Here is a 26,618-nt window from a genome sequence, read left to right on the forward strand (position 1 = left end):
GGACTGGAACCATTGAAATAAGTGTGAGTTTTGAGTATAGAAGGGTTTGATAATTAGGTTTAAAACACAATGACTTAGGACACTGGAATTTTGAGTACTAGAATGAGATATTCAGTATGGGTGGAGAAAAGATTACCTGTGTCTGGGCTTTGTTATTTATATAAACACTGTCTCTGAACTGATGATGCTGGCTCAAGAATTCCTCTCTGTTGTACAAATCCTCTCTGTTGTTCTAGACACCACAACTGTCCCAGACAAGGTTGTAGGTACTGAAAATATAAAGTTCAGTGATCTCTATCCTCCAGGATCTGATTGTGTGGTAGGAAGGAAGGGACATATAAATAAGAAACTGCATTATAGTGAATTAGGGATTATTAGAGAAGACGAAAAATGGACAGAATTAACATAAAGAAAGGGACTAGTGATAGACTCTATTGGAGAGCTGGAGAAGTCTTCAGAGAGGAGGTAATTTCTGAATAGAGTTTTGCTGCGAGTGGGAAACGGAGTGGAAACCCTAAATAGTATGTTAAGTGTTTGCAGAATTGCAAGTAGCTCTGTATAGTAAGAACGTGAAATGGTGGAGGTGTTGGTAAGAGACTTTGCCCATTGATAACTCTTATTCTAAATAATAGCATGTCCACCTCTCCATGTGGTACAATTTGGGAAAGAGCAAACTCTATTCTTCCATCATTTTACCTATCCATCATAGGTATGACCTATCCATCATTTTACAATAAAGGATTAGGGTTTTGAGCAAAAATTAAAATATTAATCTTGAGGCAAGTAAAAAGCAAGGTAATCATTACCTTTTATTATGTATTTTTTCATATTAGCGAATCACATAAGATTAGACAAGAAGGGCTTCAGGAAGTGGGATACATTCTTGATACTCTCCCTCCTTCCTAGACACACATTAGGATCCCAGCCAGCGTCTGTATATCAAAAGTTCAAGAGCGTTAGTTGCTGCTACAAGAAGGACCGTGATTACTCACCAAAAACTATCCAACTCTCTTTAATACGGAAACTCCTATTCATTCTTCAAAATGCTAAATTGCAATACGATAAACCATGATTTGAACTAATGTAGCTTCTGCTTCAAGAGCAATTTTTTCAACTATTGGTACATTGTATTGCAATACTTCTATTCACTTATCTGTCTTATCTGTGAGATGTTAAGCTCTTTTTTGGAGGCAGGAAAGGAACCTTATGAAGCCTTGTAACTCAAGGGTCTAATGTAATGTGTGGCACACTCAGAAATCTTTTAAAAGACAGAGTTCCATATGGTTTAACCACCTTCCAGCTCTAGGCACTTCCCTAGAGTAGTCCAGAAGGGACCACCTACCTAGAAGTTTTAACGTGGGAATTTCTAAAGATGACACAATTATTTGTTGATGATGATTGAATCTAGTCTGTGTTCTTCCCCTCCCATTTTCTGTCAGTTTTTATTTGTATTACCCAAGCCTCTTTTTCTCACATACTGTTTGGTTAGGGCTGGTTATCTTCATGTTGTAGGACTTTTAATTCAACTGTACAAAGTTGAATTGTAATCGTTGTATAAACTGATCAAATTTCATTATAAAAATCTTTATAAAACCTCACTGTCTATTATTTTAGTTTTATAAATACTGGCTTATTGTAGAACTTTCATAAAATATAAAAGAATATTAAGTAAATAGATTCCCTCATACCTTCTTTTCTTTTCACCTACCAAGCTCCCTGGCCCCAAAGTGACTACAGTTTTCTTCCAAGTTTTTTTCTTTCCATTTACAAATGTACTCATTTATTTTTTCCTTTCAATACATAATTATTGAAATTATATACTATATGCCACACTGTTCAGACACTGGTAATACTGCTGTAAATGAAAGAGGCAAGGTTTTTGCTTTCTTGGAGCTGAAATTCTATAATTCTATAATAATTCTATAATTCTATAATAATAGGTAGAGGTAGATAGGTAGGTAGGTAGGTAGGTAGACAGAGCTAAGAAATATTTTAAAAATATAAAAATGAGTGATAAAATACACAAAAAGATTTAAAACTGATATTATAGAGATTGAATCATTATTTCTATATGTATATATGTACATTTTGCTAAAAACAAGATGACAGGCCCAAAATGGGAGTCCCGAATGCTGAGCCCCATGTCACCAAACCAAGACTTAATTAGTTTTGGCTCCCTCAGAAACAGAATCTTAAACCAGTCAATCAGGAATCACCTGATCAGCACTAGTTAGGTGATATGACTCCTAGACCCCTGCCAGCCCCTAAAGGAAAGTAACCTTGCAACAACAAACCCACGTTTTTGCCTGGTATAACTTCCTTGCTCTTGTTTCCTTCTGCCCATCAAAGACTTTATTTCGTACAGCTCCTTGGGGCTCCTTTTCATCTGCTAGATTGGATGCTGCCTGATTTCAAATTGAGTTTTGCTCAAGTAAACCCTTAAAATATTTAATATGCCTCAGTTTATCTTTTTTTTTTTTTTTTTTTTTTTTTTTTTGCGGTACACGGGCCTCTCACTGCTGTGGCCGCTCCGGTTGCGGAGCACAGGCTCCGGACGCGCAGGCTCAGTGGCCATGGCTCATGGACCCAGCCGCTCCGCGGCATGTGGGATCTTCCCGGACCGGGGCACGAACCCGCGTCCCCTGCATCGGCAGGCAGACTCTCAACCGCTGTGCCACCAGGGAAGCCCCTCAGTTTATCTTTTAATTATATATGTATAAATGTATATAGTATACATATATGCAAAAAGGAATTATTTAATACATTCTTTTTCAGATTGCTCTCTATCCTTAATAGAATATTGTAGACCTCTTCTGCTGTCATTACATGTGGATCTATATTAAGCTGTTTCATAAGAGTTCATAGTACTAATGTTGCACATGGGATGAGGGTGCCCCTGGAGTTGGCAATGTGTTCGCCTTGTATAGAAATTCACTTTAAATACAGTCATCATTGTATTGTATCATGAGCTTTGATGTTATTCCATATACTGAGAAAAGTGCTAAATAGCCTGCTTTCCTTATTAGCTTGAGGTTGGATGGCTCAGATGGCCTCTCAGATGCTGTCTCTCTTTAACCCGAGCTTTCTGGGTTGCATCAGTCTCTGTTCTCTTTGGCAATCAGCCTTGCGGGGGAGGGGAGGGTGCATGGAGGAGAAGGTGGCCGTGGGGGAATAGGTAATGATGGGATGTGTTCTTTTGGCAAAACGCATTCTTTGCTGTATTTCTTTCATTGCAGAGGTCTGTTCCTTTTTCTAGGAAGGACCTCTTGCTGAAATATACTACGTTTTTAAAAAAATGGATGTTTTCCATTGTAGAGTGCACATCTGCACATTGAGAGTGTTTTTCTAGAGGACACAGCTAAATAAGCCAAGAGCAGAAGTGGCTATAAGGATACCTCTCTCATGAAGTTTCTGATAACATGATGTCGGACATACAGTAAGTACTCATTAAACACATGAACGAATGATTGGTATCAGGACCACAAGAGGACCCTGCAGTCATCAAAGAGTGGGAGGGTAATGAGTATCTTGTAAGGATGGGAGAAGCTCCTGAAGGGTAAGAGTGTTCATTCATTCAGCAAATATACAGTGAGCACTTACTATTCAGCAAATATTCAGTGAGCACAGCCTCTAGAAAGGGGCTAGTACCTTTCTAGTCACTGGGCATGAATGGACTCTGAAGATAGAATTTACCAGCTTCATAGATTTATCAGGGATCTCCCCAAAATAATCCGCAATTTTCCTTAATCACTTGTTTTAAAACTGAATGTTTCAAAGCTCTCCGTGGGAGGGGAATATGAGGATGGGAACAGCAACAAGAAAATTAGGATTATAATATTGTTAGAGTGCCTATTATGATATATTTTAAATCATTTCAACTAGGTCACTCTAGAAAGAGCCTCTCTGGTTCTGAAGAGCTTAATCCTCCCAGATAATTTCCTCTAATGTGCCACTTCAAACCCAGTCCTCTTTTCTCTTTTTTTTCCCCAACTCCTTAAACCTCATCAGAGGCTACTGAGCAATTTTTTGAACACAAGAAAAAAGATCATTATCATCATTATGCTGTTACCCTTGAAGAAAGCATGTAGAGACTGACAGAGGTTGTATAATTGAAGAAAACATGGAAACTCGAGGTTGTATCATAGCCTTTTGCTTTCCTGACTTCCAATACATCTAATTGAGATGAAATATGTGTATATTTACACACACACACACATACCCCTATTATGGAACAGTGTTTTGATAAGTTTCATCAGACTGTAAGTTTCATGATAATAGGGGCCACATTTATGTGTTCACCAATATATAATCCAGTGTTTGCACAGTGCCTGGCACAAAGTAGGCACTTACTAGATACCAGGTAAATGGACAAATACATAAATTGCATTTCTAGCCCCTCTTATAGGTTAATTCTTATGTTTATCTTTTTCTATTTGCTGTAGCTTTTACATTCTCGGGATTCCATTTCAAGTAACTCTCCTCCTCTTTCACAATTGTTCTCATTAGTTTATGGAACTCCTGTATTATTAGAGAATTACCTTTCATTACCTATACCTATATCTGATTTATGGCTTTAGGAGAGGGTCGGTTTTTCAATCTCCTCACTCCTCCTTTTAAAAGTGCTCCAGAACTTTCTTTCCTCTCCAATGTCCCCAGGAGCCTCAGTATTGTCTGCTGATTGAGAGTTAATATCCTCACCCCCAGGGTTCAGCTTCAGTTCCAATTTCAAGTCAGGGAAGTTCTAGTGAATGAGGCAGCTGTGATAGGAGGGAAGGAACACTGAGAGTCAGACCTGGTTTAATGATGGTATTACAACTTACTAAATGTTCGGTCCTGGGAAAGTTATTTAAATTCTGAGCCTTTGTTTCATCGTCTGTAAAATGGGATTAAGCATGTTAACATAAGTAAATGTCTCAGCACAGTGTTTAGCTGATTGCAAATGCTGCAGATTCACTTGTTTTCCTGTATCTTCCCCAGGTTCCCTGGACATTTCTAACTCAAGGTTTCTCAACTGAGCCTCCTCAATACTGACATTTTGGACCAGTTAATTCTTTGCTGTGGGTTTTGTTCTGTGCATTGAAGGACATTTAGCAGTAGTCCTAGCTTCTATTCCCTAGATGCTAGTAGCACTCCCTCCCACTAGTGACAATCAAAAAGTCTTCAGACACTGCCAAACATCCCATAGGGTGGGGATGGGGGGGAAAATTGCCCCGGTTGAGAACAACAGCTTTAACCATAGAAACTGAATTTATTAAACGCATTCTGCAAGTTTAGTTATTTCAGATGCCTGAACCAATCCTGCGCATATTAGAGGATCTAAAATTCCTTTTGGTAATTGTTCACTGTCCATCCATCCAGCCAGCCAGCCAGCCAGCCGTCAACCCATCCATATTTAATTCATTCATGTATAAGCTTCTTGAGGTCAAGGTTTTAAAAAATTTATTTTGTTCTCTGCTACATACCCAAAGGCCTGGGGTTGTGTCTGACACATAGTAGGTACTCGTTACATATTTGCCAAATGAATGAATGGGTTAATAAATACATCCATCCACTTATTTATCTATCCAAAATTTACTGTCATGAAAGATAAAAAGATGAATAGAACATGGACTCTGTACTCAGGGAGCTTAGAATTTAATGAGGAAGACAGAAATTTACACAAAACCAATAGGATATCTGCATTAGTTTCCCAGAGCTGCCATAACAAGGAACACAAACAAATTTCTTCTTTCACAGTTCTGGAGGCTGGACATCCAACATTAAGGTATGAGCAGGTTCACTCTCCCTCGGAAGCCTCTAGGGGAAGATCTTGCCTCTTCCAGCTTTGGATAACCCCAGGCATTCTTTGGCTCATAGCAGCGTAATTACAATCCCTGCCTCTATCTTCACATGGTCATCTTTCCATAGGAATGTCTGTGTATCTGTGTCTCTTTTCCTCTTCTTATAAGGACACCAGTCATATTGAATTAAAGACACGCCCTACTTCAGTATGACCTCATCTTAACTAATTACATCTGCAAAGACCCTATTTCAAAAAAAGTCACATTCTGAGGTATGAAGGGTTAGGACTTCAAATATCTTTGTAGCAGGCCCAGTTCAAGCCATAATGATATTAAATCTGAAAATAGGGGTAGGAGGAAAGTACTCTAGGACCAAGAGGAGAGAGAGAGTAATTCTTAATTGTTAATGGATGAGAGTAAGGAGAAATTGAGATTGGCTTTTTGGAGAAGCCTTGAATAATGAGTAGTTTTGGGTAGCAAGATAGCACCAGGAGCAGCCATTTCAAGCTGAAGATACAGCATAAACAGTGGCAGACGTGGGTTAACAAATAGATGACATGCAGGTTGTCAATCATTCCCTGCCTTGGCTCAGGTCCATCACTGCCTGTACTCTTACCCTAGTTCATTATTCTTGCTGATTCCAAACATCAGTCTCAAAACTCTCCTCAATACAACACTCCAGGCAGCTATGGACAGTCAAGCAGCCTGGGCACCCAAGACAAAATTTAATTACTACTGTGGCATAGAGGAGGGAAGTATATTTAAGTAACTGTGACTAGTTCCTATGGCTGGAACATGGCATCCACCGTAGGATGGGTGGGTAAGGTGGCTGATTCCATTACAAAAGCTTTTATAAGAACCCAAGCTTAGTTTTTTGTTGTTGTTCTCAGATTCTATGAGATTTCTGTGTCTTTACTATAACTGCCCCTCCCCTGAAACCATTTTTGGTTCTACTCAAGCTGGTTTTATAAAGTTTCAGCTCCTTGAAATCAAAAAACCCCCACCCAGGTAAGTTCTTGAGGAGTGAATTCGTTTTTTCTTGGCTGCATAACAAATTACCACAAACTTCACAGCTGAAAACATTATTCATTTATTGTCTTAGAATTTCTGTAAGTCAGAAGTCCTGAGCATGACATGGCTGAGTTTTCTGTTTAATGTCTTACCAGTCTGATATCAAGACATTGGCTGGGGCTTCAGTTCTCACTTGGGGCTTGGAGTCCTCTTTTAAGCTTACCTGTTGCTAGCTGTAGAACTGAGGTTCCCATATTCCTGTTAGCTGTCAGCCAGAGACAGCTCTCTGGGCTTCCTGAGGCCCGCCTCCGTTTCTTGTCACATGGTGCCCTCAGTCAGTCCTCAGAGTAGATGTTTGTTTTCTTCTAGGCAAGCCAGCATGTATTTCTCAGACTTCCTGTTTTGCAACCTGCCAGAGACTAACGTTTTAAAGCACTCACCTAATTAGGTCAGGCCCACCCAGGATTATCTTGATTTGGCATTAAAATGTAACAATCACAGGAGTGCTATCATATTCACAGGTGCTATCATATTCACACTCGAAAGGGAGAGAATGGTATCAATACAAGGATGAGGGTCATTCAGGGTCATCTCAGAATTCTGCCTGCCAAGAGGCATATTGTGGTTGGGTGTTCCGGTCTCAAGGCAGACCTGTGACTGCCTGTAATCTTGGATGATGTACTTTCATCTCTCTGGGTCTTAATTTTTTCTCGCCTGTAAAATGAGGGCGCTGTTGTTGATAAGGTTAAGGTTGCTGCTGGTTCTATGAGCCCCTAGGGAACAGATATTTGTATCCATTGCCTCCTGGAAGGTCTTAAAGTTTTATGCGTCAGGTGGATTGGGGGATAGAGGGGTGGGTCACCCTTGCCTCTTCTATACCACATGAGGCTCACCAAGCCCTTTGTTTCCAGCTTCAGTGTCTACTTCCTGTCTGTTCATAAGACTACACTGAAAGCAGAGATACGCATAATCGCTATGTCCATGCATGCTTCTAATTCCTCTAATCCTGGCAGTACCTACTATGGTTAGGAGCCTCTTGGGAGCCTTTTTTTTAAAAAATGAAATTGGCACTACCACATATGACTCTCTTCTCTCAGATTTCTGCCTCTCTCCACCTCTTCCAAGGTAAGGCTTAAATGAATTGAATCATAGTTAATATTTTTTTCAATTCTGAACATTACTACTATTGCCACCGGCAAGAATCAATAAGCCACTGAATGCCACAGGAGTCAGATTCCAGGCAGCTTTATATTTGGTTCAGCGTGAACCACCCCATCTTCTACAGGCTCTACATTCTAGAGGAGATTTTTTTTGTACCTTTAATTATAATGTAGATGTTTTCATTAACATGGATGCCGAGAATTTCTATTTGATCTGCCTGTCTTCACTGTAGTTGCTCATTTAGTCGGAATTAAATTAGAGGAACAAATGCCCTCCCTTTTCTTTGCCACATCTCCTGCTGGTTATTGTCTGTGGCAGCCCCAAAGGGCTGTGTCTGTGGGTTGTTGGGTTATCTGATGAGTTATACTGAACATGCTGCAAACGAGCTGGAAGAATCAGTCCTCAAAGGGTGTGCATTTCTCTCACAGGGTATTCGTAAACAGAGCCGGTGTGTTATATTCATCGGCGCACTCCCTTATTTCCTGTTTTATTTCCTGCCCTTGAGTTTTTCTACAGAGTATACAAATGGGCGGAGATGGCATGTAAAGGCTGAATGGGTGGAGATGCTCTGTCGTACTAATGATGTCTCCTCCCTCCAGTCTCTTCTTGGAGAGGCTGCCTATGTTCCCTTCACAAAGTATGCTTCTCTCATCCCTGCTGAGCAGGCAGAGAAACAGGTAACTCAGACCTTTGGCCTACTCGATTACTTGATTGGAATAGAGCCATCCAGTCAGTTCCTTGGATTCTTTCTTCTTGGAGCTTAGAATTCAAACTCAGAAGCATCATGTTTCTGCAGGGTTAGGGACTTCAAAAGGCATAAGGGCACAGTGCAGGTGGGGACTGTTCGTGTGGGCTGTCTCCACAAAAAATCAGGTAAAACTTGAGATAGAGAGAGCAAGAGAGAATTCAAATGTAACCAGAGAAGCAGAGATGACACTCTTTTTGTTGTGTTCACCTCAGAATCTAACACAGTGCCTGGCACACCATAGGAGTTCAATAAATGTTTGCTGAATGACTGACTGACCCAGACCTAGAGAGATGGAGTAATTGCAGTGGTCCCTCCTCTACATCTCCTTTCTTTAAATCCCTTAAAATAGTCCTGTGTTCTCATAGTATATCCCCCCTTTTGTTATTTAGCTCCTGTGAGTGGGTTTCCATTGTTTGCGCCTTGATGATCCACAGCTAAGATCCCAGCCAGCACGAACACCTGACCTCCAGCTCCTCCCTGGACATCAGCTCAGACCATCTGAGTGGCTGGATATCAGTTTACGTTGCATTCAGAAGGCATTCCTTAATATTTGTGGATGTGACCTTTTTCCCAATTTATATAACCTTTCACTCTACAGAAGTGTGTAACGCTGAACAAACAAATCTTGTCCCTCCTTGGAAGCAACTTTCAGGTCTGGTTTTCTGTTCCAGGCTCAAAGCTGCCACCCGGTTAGAAGTCCCCATCAAACCACCTCTGGGTGACTCCTGGCTGCTCTGATGACAATCTCTTGTCTTTGTCTCTCTCTTTCATGGGACATATTTTATTTATTCACACATATTATTGAGCACTCAAGCTGTGAGAGGCAGTATTCTGGGTGGTGGGAAAATGAGGTAAACAAAACAAAATCCTTATACCTGGTTATTCTCCGTTTATTGCTTCCCATTCCCAGATCCATCCTCCACTTCTCCACCCTGTTCTGTGCCTGAGATGCTGACTGCTGCAGACAGCACCACCCGTGCAGACTTGCTGGCTGGATTCCAGTTGGCTTTGGCTAGTGAGCGTCAACGCGGAAAACGGGGTCGGGGTAGAGTGGTGAGAGGTTGGGCTTTCTCCCTGTCCCACGGTCTCAGCTCCAGCACTGGCCATCTCCTCCATTGCCACAGCTGCTGCCCGCCAGCCCCTCCTGCAAGCTCCAGAAATTGCTGATTCCTTGGACAACATTTCCTCCCTTTGTGCCTCCCTCTAAGCCTAAGGGTGGTAATGCCTTCTGGCTTTTGTTCAGTTCTAGATGTCTCAACCTTCTTCACTGTTTTCCTCAAAACAACTCTAGCCTCTGTAAAATGCCCACCTCTCTTTTTAAATCCTTTGGGTGAAAGCATCAGAGTGGACTTCTGTGTCCTGCTGGGACCCTGCTTGATATAGTCCCGGACTTACATGGAGCTTACATTCTAGTGGGGAAGAGACAACTAACAAATGAATAGCCAATTCCTTTCATATAGTGATAGGTTGTACAGAGAAAAATAAAGCAAGGAAACAGAGAGTGGCAGACACTATTATGGTGAATGGGGTCAGAGGAGGCTTCTCTAAGGAAACTTCTGACTGAGGGAGGGAGGGAGGGAGGCAGGCAGGGAGGGAGCTACATAGACATATGAGCAAGTTCAAAGCCTGAGATGGGAATGTGTTCGGGGTATTTGAGGAACGCAAAGGCCAATGGGCTGGTAAGAAATGAGGGCTTAGTGTTTAGTATATTGCTTGGTTTAGGGAGAGGGAATGTGGTGTTGGGAAAAGACCATGAATTCCGGAGTCATGCAGTGAATCCAAGGTCTACCATCACTGTGTAGCCCTATGACAGCAGACAAATTACTTCAAATCAGAGTCTCAGTTTCCTTGTTCACAAAATGGGAATAATAATAAAAACCTCAAGAGACTAAGATAAAATTCATGAATTCGTAGCCCAGCACCTGACTCTAACTTCTCCTCCCCTACATTTCTTGGCCTTACTCTTAAATGCTGAATTAAACTCCATGGCTTCACGAGATTTATCAGATGCCCTTGTTAACTGCTTTCATAGGACCCCTTATTCATTTATTCATTCTACCAATATGGACCATCACAAATGTTATCACAGTTTGCAGCTGTGATTCCATTTTGAGAATGACCTTTTAAGGTGTCTCTCTCCCCCTAGATTGTAATCTCCACAAGAGCAATTCTTCGTTTACTCTTGGATACCCAGACTGTAGCACAGACCCTGGCACATGGTGAACATTTAATATTTGTTGGATGAAAGGAAGGAAGAAGGAAGAACATCTAGTATACTTTCAATAAGATTTTATTTTCCTAGAGACTTTATTCTCCTGGGGAATTCCAGTTCACTCAATAAATACTAGTTTAATTGAAATGAACTGTATGTAAAGCTTTATACTTATTTCTGTGGGGTATATTAAAGAAGAAAACTCTGTGAAGGTAAGGATCACTTTATCTTTTTCATCTTTACATCACTAGTGTTTAGTATAACGCCAAGCACTTAATGATAAATATGCTTAAATATTTGTGAATAGAAGTAAGATAAATTGATTTAAAATCTGATGTGTGTGTGTCAGGGGTGGGGCGTGGAGATTACAAAACGGAATCATCTTAGATATTTTTGTGATATGCAAAGTCACAGTGAGATTTTTTGAAAACGTTTTCCCTTTCTCCACCCAGCACACAAAAGAGGGCTCTGAAAAGAGGCTCTTTTGGAAACTGTCTAGAAAAGGTGAGGTGTCACTTAGGAAGGGCCCACACTGTGAAAACATCATTTCCTCTTTTCTGTTTAGAAAAGGTTGATAGGAGGATGTGTAAAAGACAGAGATGTAGTGATTTGGTTGCCCTGGGGGGACCTTGAAGCCACAGATGCCCTGGAGGAGGGACGCAGTGGGTATTCTTTCCCTTACCTGGTACTGGTTGCCTAGAGAAAGCACATTCCAAGGCTGGACGGCATCTGACACCCTGCTGAGAAAAAAGCCCCCCAGGCCAGGGACACATGGTTCTGGTTATGTGGGGAATTGTGTTTTTCAAGTACAGTAATATTTCCTCTTTATACATGTCCTATTTCAGAGAGGCTCCTGGCCCTTCCTGGGCGTGTCTCCTGTCCAGGGGGTAGATCCATCTGAAAAGCACAGCCACAGGCAGACTGGTCCTGGCCTCTAGCAGAAGTACCTCTCTATTAGGACTAGGGCTGGGTTCCTGGAGGTCACGTTTCTGCAGGGCATGTGGTGCTCACTGAAACGTTGTCTCATCAAAATCCTGGGGTAACAGCTCTTGCCCAAAGTACTCATTCTCTCTATAAAATTCTTCAAAGAGCCTATGTCTGAGAAAACCCCCGCCAGCCCAACAGAGTTGGCAGATGCAGTTGTAGTCAGTTATATCTGTGTCCCTGCATATTATTGTCTCTGGATGAAGCCCAGATTTGGACATTAACAAATGTGTGAAACAGCAAATGCTTTGTACTTATATGTCTGTAAAAACCAACTTTCCATGAGAAGCAAGAAAAAAATATATCTTTCTGCCCATTTCATTCTGTTCTTGAGAAATTTTGGTTAAAAGTATGTCCCCGAGTAGCTCCTTTTACGTTGATTATGATAAGGGATGCCGCAATGAATTGGACTCTGGAGAGTAGATACTCCCCATCCATGGCGGCACAACCTAATAACCTCTTTCCCAAGTTTGGAGAATTCGCCATTACATCAATCTTGATGGAAGGCAGGGTTTACTGCCTTATGTGACAGACACTAAAAAACAGACACTCTCCCCTCCTGCTGGCCCCTGGGAAGATAAATTAAAGACACCCAGTTAAATTTGAATTTCAGATAAATGACAATATTATCAGTGTTAAGTATACACTAGATATTGCAGGGGATATACTTATACCAAAAAATCTCAGTGTTTATCTGAAATTTCCATTTAACTGTGTATCTTACATTTTCATTTGCTAAATCTGGCAACCCTACCTGGGGGCCAGGATATATGACTAAAGCTGAACCAGTTAGGTGTTCTCTGTATTTTGAATATAACTCAAGTGATGCAGAGAAGCAGCGGCACTTTAGAATTTATTCAGCCAGTGGCAGTGGTGGCAGTGATGTCCGATGTCTAGTCATGGTAGAAGGGGTGCCAGTGGAGGTTGCCATGGTGCAGTGAAAGTGCTGGAGTCTGGCGTTCAGTAGCAGCAACAGCAGCAGCATCTTCATCAGGTTATTTCTGAGGCATAACCTTGATTCCTGCCCGTTTCCTGTCTTTCCTCTAGCCTTCCCATAAATCCTGTGAGCTACCCAATACCTTCCCATAAATTCCTTTTTTGCACATACTTTAGCCAGCATTGATTTCTGGTTTTTCGAACTCTAAACCCTGACTGCGACGGTTAGGAATGTGGTGACGATGAAATGCGTTATTCAGATCTCCCACTGTAAGGAACACAACTGACCGATGGCTTACAGCTGTTGCCCCTCTGAATCTACCTCTGTGTTGGCTCCCAGGCACTCTTCTTACAGACTGCTTCTGGACTCTGGAGAGATACAAGACTCCTCCAGTGAGCAACTTTGGTTAGAGGACTCCCCACTGGTCTGGCTGAAACATTCTTGGAACTGTGCTGCCGTCTAAGACTCTTTCTACCCAATCTTCTTTCCTTCCTTCTCTCCTTGTACAGGTGTCAGACCTACATCCTGATCTCCACCTTCTGCTCCCCCCGCCCCTAATAATTCTCTTTCATATCCAATACCATCTGGAAATCTGCAAGGAACTAACACAGGGGTGGAGGAAAAGTCTACATAGCTTTGGTTTACAAAATTTTCCTTGGCGGCGTTACCCGAAAGATACTGTACAAGATAGAAATGGAACTGTTAAGATGGCTCACACCCTCATCTTTGGTCCCTGTTGTCTATCCTCTTGCAGTTGAGGGAGATTATCTGCAGCTATTTTAAGAATGTGTGCCTCATGGTGTACTTAAGTACTTGAAAGAATCCAGTTCCTCCTTTCACTTTGGCTTTCTGGCTCAGAAGACTATCATGATTTGGGGTGTAATGCATATTATAAAATTTTCCTTGATGTTTCAAGATAGAAATTAATTTATCATGACCACTCTGGAGCTGAAGTTCAACTTCTGTCCACGTTGCACCTTTCAGGTAAGCTTCACCCCGGCATCATCTGCTGCGGGCATTTGCATAGTGACGGTGTCAGTGAGAGCCTAGTTTATGGCGCCATCTAGCCCACAGTGGGTGGTGCTGAGAGGAGAGTTAGTCATCTTGCTGTATTTTGTAATTCAGCATGAGAGGGAGGTATAGCTCTGACTGGATATTCCACAGATCAGAATTAGCTTTGAAGAGAATATTTCTAGGCAGTGACCACGGCTGTGGCTTTGCCAACGATCTGCTTCAATCTTCCTGTGACTCTGACATGGAGGCAAGGAGATCTGAAGAGTAGGGATGAAGTGAGTACTAGACAAGAAATCAGAAGATGTGATTAGCCCTGACTTTGTCTCTGGGAAGCCACATGACCTGGGGCCATTGAAGCATCTGGGAATAGGTTCAATCAAATATCAAGGATGGCAATACTAGGCTTTGTATTGATAGCTTCTGCTCCTTGTGTGCTATGAGTTCATCTTTCCTGGGGAATCTTACTATTGGTGGCCACTTGTGAAGCTCCCCTTGGTTTTCTGGTGACTTCCAGCTGGTGACCTCAGGACACAGTCCTTTGATGGGTGTTCCTCGTAGCTCCACAAGGTAGTTGCCTCCAGCAGACTTGCAGCTCCCACCTAATATCCACCTTTGGATGGACTCTAGGACAAGAGATTCATCTTTTTACTTCTTGGAAACTTGGGAGCCTCTGCAGATGGATCACAACTCCATCTCCCCATGCTCTTTTCTCTGCCCCAACCACTCAGAAACAGGCTGGCAAAACCAGACATTGACTGGACACCCAAACCAGGAATGAGGTGTCAAGTTCCTCTTCTGACCCACATTCCCAACTTCTAGGAACATTGTATTAGGGCCCTTCCCCTGAGATGGCTTCAGGGAGGGAGCCAGTGAAGCACTCCCTTCCCCTTCTAAAGTACAGGAGATAGCATCTCCTCTCAAATACTGCAGTTTCCAATGGCAGCCTTTGGGGCTTCCTGTCCCATCTTACATCTCTTTGGAAAAGACAGTCAGACAAGTTTCAGTTACTGTGTACTCGGGCAGAGAGAAAGCAGGTGTATTCTGAACTGGGAGAATGTAGTGACTTTGCTTTCAACAGAGTCCTCTAGCCATTATAGTCCCCGCTATTGGAGAACTTCGGGGAGGGAGAGATCTAAGTCATTTCATTACACCATTGTTACTACTATGTTGTCTACAGTAGAAGTCCAGCGATTCTCACATCTTTCTATTTTCTCTCAAGAACTTAACTATGTAAATGATCATACATTCTTTTAAGTTTTATTTTAGGTTTTTGGTTTCTTCTCTCCCACTTTTCATTCTTTCTTCTATTCCTCCCTTTTTTCCATTCTCTTCTCTTTTGGTCCTTGGCCTGGACCACCCAGTTATTATGTATGGTCTAGTCTCATTAGGGTTAAGAGAACAAATTCTGAAGTTAGACTGCCTCAGTTTTCAGCTCTAAAATTTGTATAACAGCACCAGTATCATACGATTGTTGTGAATTTTAAATAATATAATTTCTTCCTTCAACAAACTATTACAGAGCACTTCATGCCAGGTTTTGTTCTAGAACACACAGAGATGCATGTTTCCAGTCTCATCTCTCACTGCACCTCCTTGGGTTCTTGAATGTTATAGTCACACTGGATTAGTGAACATTCCCAAAATGAGCCTCTTCTTTCCTGTCTACTGCCTTTGTTAATGCAGGTTCCTCAATCTAGAATGTCCCTCCCTCATCTATTGAGTGTCTTGATGGTGTTGTGACCTCAGTGTATGTTTGTGCTGCAGTTTTGCTACTTATCATTTTCACTCCCAGATTTCTGGTTGAAGAGCCAGTTGGGGTAAGGAACCACCATTAGATAAAACTTTCTGGAAATAATTAGATTTGAAAAGAGTTAAGCCTGAATCTTGAGGTCACATGACCTGGATTTTCCCCCATCTGTTTGCAGGGGGTAAGGTTGAAACAGAATAATGAAGGTTTGCTCTTGGGCAGTGGGGGGGCCTCACCTCTGGTTATGGTTTTCACCAGTTATATTAATCACTTCACTAGAGAAGGGCAGGGAATGCGCCTCCAATGTTACTGCCTTTTGGAAAGTGGACCTGAAGTACCCTCATGTTTTTTATAAAGACTTATGGGAAGGGGAATAAATAGTCCCTCTTAATGATAAGGAGTTATGACTTAATTCTGTAGGAAATGGGAGCCTTTGAAGTTTTTTCAACAAGGGCATAACATCCTTATTGCTTTGCATTAGGCTTCACAGCACTCATACCATATATTGATACATTGTTTTAGTGTTTTCAAAGGTTTCTTCAAATATGTGATCTCATTTGACATGTACTTCAGCAAGCAAGTGTATTACGTCTTGAACTATATACAGGGCAGTGTCTTGCTGGCTCCCCTTCATACTAGAAATCTGAAGATGGATAGTATATCCACAGGTAAGGCAGGGACTTTGTGTTGAACTCGTAAGCAGAATGTTCTGGGTTTTTCTGTTTTTTGCTTTCCCTTGGTGTGGTGAACATGTATCTTGAGAAGCTAAACTTGAAAAGGTCAACCTGTCTTTTAAGCACTGAGTGTCTAGGAAACCACACGGCTGTGAGCCTTTGCCATGGAGGGTTATCTCTGTCTGGAATCGAATCTGTATATATTATGTCAGCCTCAGCCAGTTGTCCAGTGATGAATGTGGTGCCTATTTCATCCAGCTTGGCGTTCAAGGGGGCCCTCTGTCTTCCAGCTGATGGAAGGATAATTAATAAGCATGACAGAGGATGGTGAAGAGACTTTTGCATGGAGAATCTGTTGGCTTTGCCCACATGTGTGAGTGATTGTCCTTGTGCCCTTGGGGGCAAATCCTCTTGTCTAGTGTGAGTCATAACAACTGTAGCCTCTTAGTTGGAGCCTCAGGTCATACGTGAAGGGAAGCCAGCTTGAAGCTGGAGCTGCTCACTCATGCCTTTTCAATGAAGAGCATGAAATGTAAAGCCAGGTGGCCCATATCTTTTCATTTTGAGAATTCAGTGATGACCCCTCAAGTTACCCATTAACTCAGTGGTATAACTCCTGAATTTGGAGTTCATCCTTCAGAATCTAAGAGAGGTAATTTTATTTATGCCATTTCCAGTTGGGACAAAGACATCCACTGAATCCCTTGCCCATTCTTTGAATTTGGTACCCCAGGGCACTAGTGCATGTGAGTGTACACACACACACACACACACACACGCCCACAATTTAGACTCAGTTGTGGAATTTATATAAGTTAAAACAAATCAGTGAATAAGAATGATTTCTAAACTATGGTCAGTCAGAGACCAAAAAGCTTAGAACAGATTTTTGATGCTGTTTTACTATTTCTCACTATTCTAAGCTCCAGGAAATAGGAAATATATCTGTTTAGTTTTTATTTTTTAAAAATTATTTTCAGCTAGGAATGTTTTCCATTTCAGATAACAGAATACCTACTTACAGTAGCTTAACAAAATAACAGTATTTTTCTCCCATAATGTTAAAAAGAAGTTTGGAGATAAGCAGCTTCCATATGTTGTCACTCATGCACTCAAGATGGCTGCAGAAGATGCAGAAGTCATGGATGCAATCAAAGTCAGAACTCAAGAGGACTGTATCACTGCTGAGAGCCTTTCTCCTCACCAGTTTCTTATTTGAGAGATAATATCTTTTCCTGAAAGTCCCCATCATACTTCCCCTCATAATGACTATTCATGTCTACCCCTGCAAGGAAGGCTGAGAAAGTATGTAATTTGCTTTTCCAACTTTATAAAAGACATTTTAAGAAAGAGAAGAATATTGTTAGTTGTTTTGGAATAGATGACCTATGTATATGCTACACAACTCTATCTCTTAGTGCCTGATATGGGGCCTGCTACTGCCCAGTAAATAACTGTTGAGAGAAAGTGATCCAATCCCTCAATAATCATTGGCCCTGCCGATTCTCTCTCTTTCTTTTCATCAACTATTAAGAAGTTACACTTAAGCTACAGCAGACCAAAAAGATGTGGATTCTTCGTTCCCAAGTCCCAGAGTTTCTTCTAAGTGGATCCCAGGTGATTTGGATCTAAAACTACTCTGTTTCCTTTCAAGAAAAGATCCAGAATGGATTGTCTCAATGAATACATTGCATTGTTTGAATTATAGCATCTTTTAAATATCTTAATATTTGATACGGCTATACTCTTTCAGCACTCTTCTTTTGAAAAAAAATACTGGATTATTATTGTTTAGTTCCTATAAAATATCAATTGTTTTCTGTTTTCTTTCTTCCCTAAAACTTTTTGTTTTTGTAAAATTGAAAATATATTGAGTTTATTGGGTAATTAAAGGAAAAATTAAGTTTGTGACATTTGATTTTCTGTTCAGGATCATGGCAAACATTTCCATTTGTTTGTCTACTACTTCTGAGTCCGTGATTAGTATTTTGAAGCTTTATTCATGTAGATCTTACATGCGTTTTCTTAAGTTTGGAATTTATCTATTTTGTTGCTTTTGTAAATGAGGTAGTTTCATTCACTTATTTTCTAATGGTTTTTATTGGCATGTATTTAGGCCATTGTTTTCTATATGTGAATTTTGTATATAACTACCATACTAGTTCTTTTAAATTTGTAATAGTTTCTCATTTATGTTCTGGGTTTTCCTACAAAATATTTTTTGGGTGTGCAAACAGTAATGATTTTATATTCACCTTTTAAATGTCTATATACATCTCTTTTTATTCTTTTCCTAATTACACTGGTTAGTTCCTCCACAAAAATATTAAATACTATTGATGATAAAAACATTCTTATTTACCTTTTTACTGTATGGGAATGGTCCTATTGTTTCTATTAATTAAGATGCTGGCTCTGAGTTCTTTTCCTGTTTTCTTAAGAGGTATTTTCAAGAGTGGATGTTAAGTTTTATCCTTTGCCACATCTATGGAAGTAATTATGCTTTTACTCTTATTATCTATTAAATAATGGTTAATCAGATTTTCCAGTGACTCACTTGTTTCGTTCTTATTCATTACCATTAGCTTTAAGACTATGAATTTTCTTTGATCACTTCTGTAGTTTTATTCCATGAATTCAATATGTATAGTATTAATTATGGTTACTTTCAAAATATTTTACAGATTTAATTTTTATTTCTTCTTTGATCCAATAGTTGTCAAGAGAGAAGCTAGGAGGAAGATGTTTGTTGCTTTCTTTTTGTTGTTAATTTCTAATTTGTTTCTTTCTTTCTCTTCCTTTCTTCCTTCCCTCCTTCTCTTTCCCCCTTTCTTTTTCCTCTGTCCTTTTTTTTCTTTTTTCCTTGAAGATTGTTAAAGGCATTAAAGCCTTATATTCTCTTTTCAAATGAGGTTGTGGAGAAGTGCAAGACCAGCCCATATTTTCCCCCTTATGAATAACTTCATCTTTTCTCCCCAGATATCTAAAGGATACTTCTTATTTTTATAGTCCAGAAAATATATTGGAATGTATTAATTATTTTGTGTCATATTTACCTGGGACACATTATTCTCTTTTAATCAGTAAAATTAATTTTTTTTTTAATTTCTAGAATTTTTTTTTTTAGTGACAATGCTATACATTTTATTTCTTGCCTATTATTGCTGTTGTTTTCTTTGGGATCACTATTCATGCGTTTATGTATCTCCATGCCTTTAATTCATATATATCATTTTCTCTCTGATACTTTTATCTGTTTATTCATATTTCATTTTATTTCCTCACTTTTCTCATTCCTGTACACTGTCCATAACTGTGTTTTCAACAATGTTTTTATTTCTTGTGCTACTTTTAGTTTGACTTTAATTTTTCTTCCACTCTTTTCTAAAGTTTGTCCACCAACATTTTATCTTCTGTTACCTTATTATCGCATTCCTAAACTCTTATATCTCTCCTTTGTGCTCTTGTTTTATAGAAGTTGTTGCTATATTGTTTTAAAAAATCATAGTGATATATTTGTCACAATTTTCTTCTGCTTCAAAATTTCTGGTGCATGATATTTGGTTGACATTTTTCCTGTTTTTTTTTTTTTCTTTTTATAACATCTTTCCACATAACATCTTTAGACCTTCAGGTGAGTGTTGAAGGTTAAATATGAGAGAGAGTCAAAACCTCCAGTCTGAACCAGAAGTATGAATGAATTTTCTTAGCCTTAAGTTTGTGCTTTAGGGCTGTTCACAATATAAATTTACTTATTTTTCTATGCCTCAATGGCAGGCTACTTTCCATATTTTTTACATTTGGTCTCGTTCTTCCCAGCTTCTCTAGACTTCATGCTTAAATTAATTCAAGGAAGCTCCCAACACCACTTATATGTTTTTTTCCCTCCTTGAGCTCTGATGAGTTTTGTTTCTCAAAATGTGCCACATACTTTGGAGAAGTAATTTGTGCTGGCTTTGTTTGAATTCTAAAGCTATGGATATTCTTATTTGGTGTCTTTCCATACCCTAGTGTGCTTTTTTTTTTTTTTTTTTTTTTTTTTTCTGCGGTACACGGACCTCTCACTGTTGTGGCCTCTCACATTGCAGAGCACAGGCTCTGGACACGCAGGCTCAGTGGCCATGGCCCACAGGCCCAGCCGCTCTGTGGCATGTGGGATCTTCCTGGACCGGGGCACGAACCCATGTCCCCTGCATTGGCAGGTGGACTCTCAACCACTACGCAACCAGGGAAGTCCCGTAGTATGCTTTTTAGTGTATCTGTCCTCCTTGGTTATATACTTTGGTTTACATTTTATATAGATATAGTTTTGTTGAACAAGGATTTTGTATTACCTTTGCTGCTTTGGAGGTGATTTCTAGAAGAATCAGGAAGCAACTTCTATATTTTTCTGTGATTTTTAAAGCTTGAAGATAGTTTATTTTATCTTATAATTAACAAAATTTAAATTATAAATGCAACTATGTGCTCAGTGTTAGATCAACTGTATATTGAGTATTGATTTCATTTTTTTCCATCCTTTTCCAGCATAATCATATGATAGTATGATATTACAACTTTTATTTTACTTCACATTGGACTTTTGCAGTATGATAATTTAGAGGGTTACTTTTACAAAAATGTTCTGGAATGGCACTATTTTTCCAAAGGACTGCTCTTAATCTTTGATATTCAACTACTTCTATTTTGAAATGCATATCTCACCATCCATGATGATTTCTTTCTTTTGTATTAATTAACTGGTCTAATTTTACCAGGTTCTCTTGAGTCAATGACTAGTAGAATTTGAGAAGTTCTGCAGAGAGAACTTAGCATACTTCATGGAACCATGAATCTCTTGCAAGTTTGTAATTTTATTTGTAGTCAATTTGCACTGTGTTTGCATTGTTGTTTGCATTTTGGTTGTTTAATAGCTTACAAACAGAAGGAAGTGACCCTCATAGGTAATGTAAAGGTTAGGAAAATACATTATTAGTAGGAGGGAAACAATGTTAAAGTGGGGAAAATTTTTACCTGTGATCATAGGAGAATATTTTCATTTTATAATGAGTTTCCTTCCTACACAGTCTTATAATTATAGGGATTTAAATAATGTATATTGCTATGAAGAGGACCTCCTAAACTCCCTTGTTTAGGTAACATGTACATTCATGAAAGTATAGATTAGCAAGGAAAATAAAAGTTTACTTAAAGTTAACTAAAATTGGGTTTTATTCTATTCTGACAAGATCCTGGATAAATACATAAATATAAATATATATTGTTATATTTTGGGTGCTATATTTGTTTACATTTTCCATTGCTAGTTCAATATGATTATGAAATTAAGATGATTATCTGTCACTACTTAAAATAATCCTACCTCAGATATTTTTAAATTATTACATTTACCCACTTTTAAAACTTCTAATTTCACATTTGCTTTAGTACAGATGATTCTTCAATCCATATTCGTGATTGAATCCTTCTTGAATGGAAAAAAACAGTAAGTTAGGAATTATAAGACTTGAGTTGAACTTCTTTCCTGACTTGTAAACTTAGTCACATCATGTCACCTCTCTGAATGAACCTTGTTTGAAGAATATTTTGAGATTTATCTAAAATATTATCGAAAACTTCAGAAGTGTATTAAAGTATAAAAGAATCTCTATTCCCAAGAATGTCCAGAAAAACATCATTGGGTGGTATCTAGATAAAATGAGAGAATTAGGCAAATGAGAATTTGCTTGGTCATTTCAGTGACAAAGGAGTCACTTGTGTCATTATCATTTTTGTTTTTCAACAAGGATGATTTTTGTGTAGAATCAGCCCTTACGGGTTTGCATCACTTCATATCCTTTCACTGCTGTGTTTTCTCTTGCCTTTAACATAGCTCAGTCACAGAAGCCATAAGATAACATTCTTAGCATATTTGGCACATTAAATTAATCAGTGCCCACATATAAAAATATGCCCACTAGCAGTTCTATAACAACTCAGTGCCTTTCACATAGATGATCTAATTTGGCTGGATACCACCAAAACACAAAACTGACTGTGGTTCCTGTAGTATTGTTTCTGAAGTTATGAGTGTTTAAACATGTGACATCTGGCCTAAACAGATGTATCATTCAGATCCAAACCTGACAATCACTTATTGAGATCCCAATAATTCAATTATACATGCATAATTTATTACAAATATTTACTGAGTATTTTCGCATCTATTCTTTGTTGAAATTACGCTAGACAGTGGGAATGTGGATGCAGAAGATGCTGTCCCTGCTTTCTAGGAGCTTAGAATTGAATGTAGCAAACAGAGGAGTAATGGGACAATTATATTAAAATCAGATATAGGTGCCATTTCCTACCACTCTTCCCTTGTTTACTCTGCTCCAGCCACAAAGGCCTGCTTCCTGGTCCTCAAACATGTTAGTGGAATGTTCTACCCCAGAGAGGCATATGCCTAACACTTCATCTAGGTCTTTGGTTAAATCACCTCTTTAGTAATGTCTTCCATGACCTTCTTATGTAATGTGGTATTTTTTCACTCTGCTTTATTTTTCTTCATGGCACTTATAATTTCCTGATATTATATTATATCATATCATATCATATTATTTTTCTTATTTTTTTTTTTTTTCGGTACGCGGGCCTCTCACTGTTGTGGCCTCTCCCGTTGCGGAGCACAGGCTCCGGACGCGCAGGCTCAGCGGCCATGGCTCACGGGCCCAGCCGCTCCGTGGCATGTGGGATCTTCCCGGACAGGGGCACGATCCCGTGTCCCCTGCATCGGCAGGCGGACTCCCAACCACCGCGCCACCAGGGAAGCCCCATATTATTTTTCTTATTGTCTTTCTCCCCCATTAGTATGTAAACATCACAAGGGCAGAATCCTTGATTTGATCATTATTTTACCAGACCATCAAAAATAGACCCTGGTTCATAGTAGGCATTTAGGAAATTTTTTTTCATAATTCAATAGCTATAATAGAGATATGCACAAAATGTTTTATGTCTGACACTAGACGAGACTTTCATATACGTATATAATTTCCCTACAACCCATGAAATAGCTACTATTATCTCCTTGTCAGCAGTATGGAATGTGAGACATGAAGGATTAATGTGCCTTTTTCTGGGGGTATAGTGAGGTACAGCATAGTAGATGATAGATCCCAGGTCTTCTGAGTCCACTTCCAGTAATCTTTCCACTACACATGGACTGTCCAGTAGGTAGGAGAGCAGATGAGAGGTTAAATACATAATAGAAAATATTCTGTTATTGTTTTTGCTGAGACTCTTCTCACAGGCCTAGAAAACTCTTATCAACATAGATTTTTCTTTAACATAAATCACCCATGAAACCTTGAGTTAGTTCCTTTAGGTAGAGTTTTTATGACCCTGTAGCTCATCCTTTCTATTTATCTCTGAATGGGATTGCAGGTCTAAAATGTGGAAAGGGACTGTATGAAGCCACGTGATTTATTGTCTTGGCCAGGTGTCTTTTGGTTGCCAGTGAGAGAACCCCAACTCCAATGGTAAGAGAATTTATTGGCTTATATAACTGGAAAAAAAGGTGGATATTCGTGCTTTGCTGCATTCAAGTATTTGCAGGATTGCACCAAGACCCTCTCTCATTTTCTCCCTCTCTTATTAGCAAAAGGCCCCATGGCAGTTCCAAGTCACCTGGTCTTTGGAGTGGATGAAGTCAGGAAAAGAAAGAGCAACTGTCCCCATGGTACTTGCGAAATGTTTGAGGAGAGCCCTGATTGGTCTGGCTTAGATTACACACATGTTTACCTGACCCAGGAGGCCTGGGGGCTAGTGAGTTCTTTCAGGTTCACATCCCTGGGCCCAGTGTGGGCCTGAATCTTGTAAAGTGATAATTATTACAGCATTGGAGCTTCTCTTCACTTCCCTGAAGGAAGGAATGCTATGCAGACAGAAACTATTCAACCACCTCTCTTAACTCCCCCTACTCCTATAAACCTTATTTCTGCAGTAAGCAAATCTTTGTGAGAATGTTCCCTATGCCAAGCTCTGGGATAGGCCCTGACTATTACCTTTTTAATCAATAATCCTTGACCTTGAAGATACAGATATGAAGAAAAATGGCCAAAATGGAGAAAGATAAATAAAATCACAAACCAAGGTAGAAATTGCTCTGGGAGCTCAGATGAAGCACTGAAAAAATATGGACCTGTTTTCCTGACCACGCCCCTCTACATCCCTCCTTCACCATTTCCAGTAATTTTATTGTACTTTATTTTTTTATTTTTATTTTTTTGCGGTACGTGGGCCTCTTACTGTTGTGGCCTCTCCAGTTGCGGAGCACAGGCTCCGGACGCGCGGGCTCATCGGTCATGGCTCACGGGCCCAGCCGCTCCGCGGCATGTGGGATCTTCCCGGACCGGGGCACGAACCCGTGTCCCCTGCATCGGCAGGTGGACTCTCAACCACTGCGCCACCAGGGAAGCCCCTCCAGTAATTTTAGATGACAGTCTCTTTGCAAACTCTAGTGTATCCTTGGCCACATTCTTTCTGCATTTGTTCTGTCATCAAAGCCACTTCCTCCCTAAGTCATCTCAAACAGCTCCAAAGCTGCCTTTCCAAAGTCATGGTTTTGCAATGTTTTAGGATCTTACTGTCCTCTTTTTATTTCATGAAACTCCTTCCGTGACATTTTGTTCTTAGACACCAGGGACTGTTGCTGGGAGAGGAAAGGGATGGGAACAAGTGGGGAGGGTTAAATTGTGACAGAAAGTGAAGACGGGGTACCTTCAAATTAGATTTATTTATTAGCATGATGACTCACAGGAAAATAATGCCACTTTGCCAGTGGCCAGGATAGAAGGCAAGACTATAAAGGAATAACTGGCTGATACTTAGAGGCATCCAAGTTGTTATATCTTTAGGAAGTTAAAAAAGTACCTTAGTGTCTGCTTACTCATCCCTGGGCAGGATGTTCTAAGCTAGAAGAAAAAAAAAAAGTTTGCTTTCCTCTGATTCTGATTGTCAAGGACAAAAGGCCCAAGTTCTGCCACTAATTAGATTTGTGACCTTGAGAAGTCACTCAATCTAGCTTAACCTCGGCTTCTTTGTTAAAGAAACAGATGGTAAATTATATCTATTTTATGGGTTGGTATCATAAAATCGATCTACATATCTAGTATCATACCCACTGACATATTTATATGATATGTATATATATATGAAATATATATACATATGTATATATGTGTGTGTATATATGTATATATTAGAGAATGTTTACTAAGGTCCTGTTCAGTAATAGAAGACAGTAGGTATTGAATAAATCATTTTCCTTATTGTTCTCCCTTCCTCCCACTTAGTCTTGGTTTCCACCTTTACAGATGGCTGAGCTGAGTCAACTGATCACTAAAATACCTTTTCTTCTCTGAATTCTATTCTTTTGGACATTTTTATATCTTTTACGAGTGAGGAAAATAGCATTATTTTCCAGAAATTATTTAGTGTAAGTAATATATCCTCTGGTCAGAAGAACTCTTCTGCTCAGTGTTCTCACACATATTTTTTTTCTACCATAAATACATTTAAAGAGTCGTTACCGCTCAGTTTTACCATAGAGATTTCCAGAGCCTTTGGGAAAGAGAGAGGCAGCCTTCAAGGGGGACAGAGCTCACCTTCCGGGCATGGCTTTCTCCAAGAAGTTTCTTGGGGATGAACAGTGGGTCAGTTTCCAAGTGTATAGTCACTGCAGAATTTCTTTACTCTTCATCTTTTGCCCTCACTTGGAGAGGAAATGATTCAGAGGACACTGGGACAGAGCATTTCTTCTAAAGCCATCCTACCCATCATCACATCAGCACTGAAGTTAGCTTTGTGTTTCCTGCCAAACTCAATGAGCTCAATTTCCATATCATTTTCCAGGACTCTGGAAGAAACTGTCATGACCCACAAACAGACCAGTAGAATCACAGAATAACAGAATGATAGAGTCAAAAACAACTAAAGAAGTCACCCCCATTCAACTCCTTGCTTTAAGGATGAAGAACTTGATGGTCCTTAAGGTTAAGTGACTTGCTCAAGGTCTCAGAATAAGTTAGTGACAGAGAAAAACAAACCAATATTGTCATTACCCATCCCTGGTTAACATTTATGTAACACTTTAAATTTACAGAATGCCTCTTCTATATGTGTCCTATTTCACAATTAAATTTATTTAAATTATTTATTATTTTCATTTCCACATACAGGGAAGCTAATTTGAGGTTAGAAAAGATTAAATAACTCTTTCTGAGATCATATCTCCAGAAAATACCAGAACATAGATTTGCATTCCAATTATTTTTATTTATTTATTTGTGTGTGTTTGTTTCCCTTGTC

This window comes from Tursiops truncatus, chromosome 8 (assembly GCF_011762595.2).
Source record: "Tursiops truncatus isolate mTurTru1 chromosome 8, mTurTru1.mat.Y, whole genome shotgun sequence".
NCBI classification, from domain to species: domain Eukaryota; kingdom Metazoa; phylum Chordata; class Mammalia; order Artiodactyla; family Delphinidae; genus Tursiops; species Tursiops truncatus.